General features: G+C 42.4%; 1 non-coding gene across 1 annotated transcript; it reads right to left on the minus strand.

The window, feature by feature from the left end:
• Nucleotides 1-299: 299 nt before the first annotated feature.
• On the minus strand, nucleotides 300-463 carry LOC136380164 (U1 spliceosomal RNA). Its single transcript, XR_010746858.1, has one exon. It is a non-coding gene; the product is annotated as a U1 spliceosomal RNA (small nuclear RNA).
• Between the last annotated feature and the right edge of the window lie 6,373 nt (nucleotides 464-6,836).

The raw sequence follows: 6,836 nt of genomic DNA on the forward strand, positions 1-6,836 counted from the left end.
CTTTACAAATGACCTGTCTCCTCTAATTCAATCCTCAGGCAACCCTCAGTCCTACTGCAGAGGTGTATTTGCAAAGCCAGAGAGCCAAGGTCTGGCTGGCCAACGCTTCTCAAACTTCCTTTTCCTGTTCTGAACCGGACCCAGGCAGCTTGCTCCTCCCCACCCCCGCCCCCACCCCTGCCCCGCCCTCCTCTTCTGGAACCAGGGTGCAGACTGGGTGTGAAGGTTACGGTTAAAGAGCAGGGGCTGATCCTGGAGACTGAGATGTTTTATCTTTTTTTTTTCTCTTTTTTTTTAATCAGGGGAGAGCCCAAACACCATCCCCCATTGCCACAAATTATGTAGTGGAGTTCCCCACATTTGGGGAAATCACAGGGTTCAGCACATCGGGAGGGCAATGGATGAGCCTTGCTCTGGGAAAACCACCTTTTCGATCACGGTGTCTCTCCTGCCATGTATTGTTTGTTTGTTTTGTTTGATAAGAGAAAGTTTATTTAGAAAGTCGCAGAGATTGTAGAAGTGAGCCAGCTGGGCTGCACAGGCTCAGGAAACAAGTTACAGAGGCAGAAGAAGGGCCCTTGGAGCTTAGGAGAGAGAAAGGTAAAGGTACCGTGCCTGGGGGGCAGGGCAGGAAGAAGGGAAAGGTGCAAGTGTGCTCCTGAGAGGGAGAGCTCTCAGAGGTGTTTCTACACAAGCCACCGAGTCAGAATTCTGGAGTCCAGCGGCCATGCCAAGTCTAACGCAAGTCAGTGGAGTTAGATTGGGCCGCTCTAAAATGCCTCTAACTTTGTATTTGTGACCTCCCATCTCCCTCCTTGCATCCTTTTCTTCCCTGTGGTATCTAATAATAATCATTTAAAAAATAATACTTACCATTTATTAAGTGCTTATTAGGAACCAAGTATCATGTTTAGTGCATTATATATTATCTCGCTTAGCACTGACAACACCTAATGAATTAAGCATGATCACCTCATTATTTATAATAGGCTGTGGCTAACCACATATGATAAACACTTAGGAATTCTTTTAAAACATGATCGTATGGAGACTGTTTTAGTTGCCTGGGGGTGGAGCTTGAGAACTGCTGACGTAAGAAACATCCAACCTGTAGAAATTTTTATAAAAATTAAAAACAAAAAATTTATTTAGAAATTAAATTTAATGGGGTGTATAAAAATTTATTTGAAACAAACTGATGACAATTGCTGAGAAACAAAATCTCAAATATTCTTGAAGAACACAGTTTTGCAGTTTCTTTCACGCATTTGAAATTAAGGAGGAAACATAAGAAAGATTACTTTAAGGAGAGAGAAAGCAAGGCGGACACTGGATCTCAGGACGGTTAACAAGATTCTGTGCTCTCTTGAGGGTGGTTTCATTTATTTCAAAGATGTGTTAACTTAGAATCATGAACAGGGCTTGCTTAAGGCAAAGATAAACTTTTTATTAGAAAATGCTGTGTCCTTGGGCCATGGCTACCCACCAGACCCTCTCAGTTAGCAATTTATGATCAGATTGCTGTTTGAGGCTACTTTCTACTATGATAAGGTATTAAAAAGCTGAAAATTGATATTGATATTCTGGGAGGAAAGGTCAGGCTTTCCTGTCTCGTCACTCCTTTAGGGAGAGGAGGGAGAAGAATGTAGAAGTTTCTGGCTTGCAAGAACAATGGGTCATTTAGTTTTAAATTTAAAATAAAGGTTAATTGAGAAACTTTTTTTCTTTTAATAGAAAGCAGAATTTACATACTATCTTACATTGACTCTAGTTCCTCCGCCTTCCTGGAATCTTGAGGGTAAAATACCTCCAGGCTAGTGAGGGAAGAGGAACCCTGAAAGATTTGTAAACATCTTTGATTGTGTTACCTTAAAAGTCTTAATGTTTCTAAACAAATGTTGTCAGCCCATGCCATGATGTCATGCTCTCCCCCGCCCATGTGTCATCAAGGGTATATAAGCAGCCCCTGAACTATTTTGGGGGCTCGCACACAATTTGGGTCTGTTGCCGTGTGCTGTCCATATGCGCCCGGCATATTTAATAAATCTCCTCCTCTAATAAAACTTTTTAAAACTTATTTGGACTATACGCCTCTACAAAAACCCGTGGAATTGTGAATTGGGTACTTTACAACATTTGGCACCCAACGTGGGGCCTGCAGTGTTTGCATCACTGGGTGGAGGCACCCCGAATCAGACAAACTCTTCGGGGGGCTGCCCGGGGCCTGCTTGAAGATTGAGGAGAGGCATGCCACCTGAGACTTCCAGAGCTCCCGCTCTTCCTGGAGGGTCCAGACAGTTTCCCGGTAGATGCCTCTTGGTTCCAAAATTCGACAATTTGGACTATTCGGCAGAGAAATCAAGGAAGTAAATAAAGCAACTCTTTTTGCTTTATGTTCTAGCTTTCCTCTGGATACTTGTTTTCAGTTTAGAACTGGTACTGGTCTGGGACTAGCTGTAGGTAAAGTAGACTTGTGACTTACTAATTTGTAACTCCAGTGCATAGGTAAGGCAGATCTCCTGTTTTGCTAATTTGAAACACTGGTAGCCTGTAGGTAAGGTCAAACTATATCTGTGGCCAATCTAGTTTTGTGGTTTCACTAATTTGTAACTCCGATGTGTAGGTGAAACAGATCTTCTGTTTTTGCTGATTTAAAACTCTGGTAGCCTGTAAGTAAAATGAATCCTTTGTTTTACTAATTTGAAACTCCAGAGGCGTAAGTGGAACGGATCTTTTATTTTACTGATTTGAAACTTCAGTGTGTAGGTGAAACCAGCTACTTTATTGATTCGAAAAACTTGTCTCCACATTCTTGGGAGGAAACCTGAAGAGGGACTGAGTCGATGCTGAGCTAATCAGTCCGTCTCAGGACTTTTCAGGGACACCTTTGTATTTATCAAAATCGCATTCTTCTTGTTTTCCTTCCTTTTATCTAAAATACCTGAGTTTAAAGTCTAAAGTCCTTGCAGGGGTGCAGCCTGAGTATACCTGAGAGGTCACGAGGGGAAGCCCTTCCCCATCTATGAAAGTGCGCTCATGTGTGCATGTGTGTGTGTGTGTGTGTGTGTGTGTGTGTAAGTGTGTTTGTATATAAGTCCTTTGTTTAATGTCTAAATGTGTGTTTTAAAACCTAGCTTTGGTCTTTTGTGTTAAAACTGGAAGCTTCTGACTAAAAAGCAATCTTAAGTGGAAAACTATTATTCTCTTTGTTCTCAAACTAGCTTCGGGGTGCCCTGCTAGGTTTCTCCCCTTGTCTTGTGTAATAATTAATATCTCAATAGTCAAACACTTTTATTCTGGGTGCTAGTTAATTATCTGTCTTACCCTTTTGTTTTTATTGGTGCACTGATTTCTGGATTTTTCTGAAGCAGTCTTAATTCTGTAATTGGTAATCTTAGCTATTAAATATGGAAGAAGGGGCCAGTTCACAGAAGACTCCCTTAGGTTGTCTTTTAAAGCACTTTTAAGAAGCTTATGGAGACGGCCATAAATACAAATTAAATGGTTCAAGAAAAGGCTACGCTATCTCTGTAAATCAGAATGGCCCATTTTAGGAATAGGATGGCTAGCAATTGGGAATTTTAATCTCTGGCTAGTAGAAGAAGTCTAGAATATAGTAACTGAGAATTCAGGCTACCCTGATCAGTTTCCATACATGGATCAATGGCTAAATTTAACATTAGATCCGCCACAATGGTTAAGAGCTCGCTCAATACAGAAAGGGCAATACATCTTCCTAGTCCAGCCAGACTTATATCTAAGACAGAAAAGAGATTCGAAAGAAATAATTAGAACTCAGAAAGAAATCAATGTACGTATTGCAATAGGGAATACGGCTGGGAAAGTATTTCTCCCACCTCTAGGACCCTGATGGCAAACCTTTTTATAAAAACCGCCCACTTTTGGAGTGCTGGTCAACCTGGTCTCTCCCGCCCACTAGTGGGCGTTCCAGCTTTCCATGGTGGGCAGTAGCGAAGCAACCAAATGATTGGCCCACCATGAAAGCTGGACCGCCTGCTAGTGGGCAGTAGGGACCAGGTTGACCAGCACTGCAAAAGTGGGCGGTTTTTATAAAAAGGTTCGCCATCATGGCTCTAGGAGAAAAGGCTGGCAAGTAAGCAATTTAGGTGAAAGAGAAGAGAGAAGCTGAGCGGGGACGCGTGGTGTGTGAAACAGTGGAGTGGGGGTGTGGCCATGGAGAAGTGAACGTGGAATGCCTTCTCCCCCCTCCCCACCCCTGCTGTACTCCTGCCCTCGCCACCACAGTGCACCCAAGCAGAGGGCAAACATCAAGCAGAAGGCTGAGCACCAAAAGGCCGAGCACCACCACCACCTCCAGATGCATGAGTAGGTTAGGATTCAGCTTGCTGTGTGTGGGCAGAGGAGAAAGAGCAATGAGGTAAGAATAAAATAACTAAAATATAGAATAGAAATTCGTTTCAAATGTCTACCGGCAGACCAAAAGAGGTTTTGCCCATTTAGAAATTACAGGGTAAGAATAGTATTAAAAATTAAAATTTTGGCCCTGGCCGGTTGGCTCAGCGGTAGAGCGTCGGCCTGGCGTGCGGGGGACCCTGGTTCGATTCCCGGCCAGGGCACATAGGAGAAGCGCCCATTTGCTTCTCCACCCCCACCCCTCCTTCCTCTCTGTCTCTCTCTTCCCCTCCCGCAGCCGAGGCTCCATTGGAGCAAAGATGGCCCGGGCGCTGGGGATGGCTCCTTGGCCTCTGCCCCAGGCGCTAGAGTGGCTCTGGTCGCGGCAGAGCGACGCCGGAAGGGGCAGAGCATCGCCTGCTGGTGGGCAGAACATTGCCTCTGGTGGGCGTGCCGGGTGGATCCCGGTCAGGCACATGCGGGAGTTTGTCTGACTGTCTCGCCCTGTTTCCAGCTTCAGAAAAATACAAAAAAAAAAAAAAAAAATTAAAATTTTGCTTTAGAAAAATCATAAAGGAAAGAAAAGGAATTTAGAGATGAACAAACCATAGGTGTGGACCATGCTAGTTAACTGGCAGTTCCTTAAATTAAATTGCAACTCCAGAAGAAGGAGTAATAGAATTATAGAAAATAAAATTAAAAATAAGCTCTCCATGGGTTAGGGATGATGGCTTGTTGCCATCCACAGGTGTAAAAAATCAGAAAAAAGTTCCAACACTCTCCTGCGGGTGGAGAGGGTGTTGGAGTCTAAGTCTTTCAGTTACGTAAAAGACATAAAGTTCATAAAGAAGACCCACAGCATTAACCATAATGGTGAAAACCGTAAAAAGAATTTTCAGGGAATTGCGGGAAAAATTGGAAGCCTCCTATAGGCTAAAGCAACTCACTATTGGGAAAGTAATTTTGTAAAATTATATTTAGCTACTCAAAGCAAGGCAGTTAGTTTACAGGTGGCAGATTGGTTCAAGTCCTGCTTAGGAGAAGCCCCATTGTCTTGCTAAGAGGATTGAATACAGGACATACTGCAGAAAAAAAAAAAAAGGTAAAAGCAACAAGCTCTCAGTTTTTGGAGTCTGCTTCTCCCTCAGGCATCCACCCTGCCCCTCATGATTGAAATTACTGTAAGTCAAAAGAAAGTTAATATCTCTTTACCAGCTACATAGTTTATACCAAGAATCCCTTATTGTATAAAAGTATTTTCCATGTTAAATTATATGTTATTTAAAAGGCCTTTTGTTCATTCTTTTATTTGCTGTTTTATAGCCTTGTGATATTGAAATCTTAGTTTAAATACTAAAAATTGTTAATAATATCTTTTATATAATGTGTAGTTTATTATCATTTTGAAACAGTATTGTAAAAATTTCTTTTAAATACTAATGTACTGAATTATTTAGCAGCGAAGAGACTCTGGAATTCTAAAGAACACACTCAAACCTATTTTTCTTGAGTTGATCCAGCTAATAAGGTTGTTTTTGTCTTTTTTCCAAAAGTTTATATAAACAGAAAAGGGCTCTCAAACCCCTCAGTGAAATCTTCTGAGCATGGCTTTTAAGGTCTATAATGACCAAGATAGTAACAGAAAAGGCAAATAGGCCCAAAAGAAGTCAGGAAATACCAGCTTTTGGCATATGCTCTTCTAAAGGCTCCAGCGCCCAGAAAGGGTTTCATAGGATTCCATCAGCGCCTTGCGTCAAGAGTAGAAAGAAAGGCCATTGAACTGAAGCCGGCCAGGTTTCTTGGCCCCACCAGAGGACACGTCTTTGCTGTGGAAAGAGGGACACGAGAAGGTAAGCTGCCTCCTTGCTCCATGGAGGGAGGGTTCAGTCTCTTCCAGCCCTGCTCAAGCTACCTGTGACCTGACCTTGCCCGGCATACTAGGATTTGCCACTGAAGGCTAAAAGGTGCCCAAGGTGGGCATTGGTCCCATCTCACGACATTGTTCATGAGCCTAAGGTATTTCTTCCAAGTAGCAGATAAACTGATCTCATTTCTTGTGAACACAAGGGCCATCTACTATGCCTTGCCTAAATATTTGAGTTTTATTTATCCCTCGAAGATCTCTACTGTGGGTATTGACAATCTGATTTTATTGCTTTATTTAATGTATAGTGTCTCCTTTATTCCTCTTGTCTCAGTGCCCCATGCCTATTGTACGCTGGGACCTGTTCCTCATTCCAGCTAGAAGCAGTGGTCACTAGGACTTAAACTGTAGATGCTAAGTACAGAATGTGACCCATGCCACAACTCCAATGCCTTGTGGACTTTTCCTGAATGTGTGTAACTCCTGTTCTTTAGGACATATCTCAGACTTAGTGAAATTACATTAACATGTTAAGAACATTTGTGACTGTAAGAATTTTATTTTGAATCCTGTTATATTAGTTAGAATTTTATTTTTG

Source organism: Saccopteryx leptura, chromosome 8 (assembly GCF_036850995.1).
Source record: "Saccopteryx leptura isolate mSacLep1 chromosome 8, mSacLep1_pri_phased_curated, whole genome shotgun sequence".
Lineage (NCBI taxonomy): Eukaryota > Metazoa > Chordata > Mammalia > Chiroptera > Emballonuridae > Saccopteryx > Saccopteryx leptura.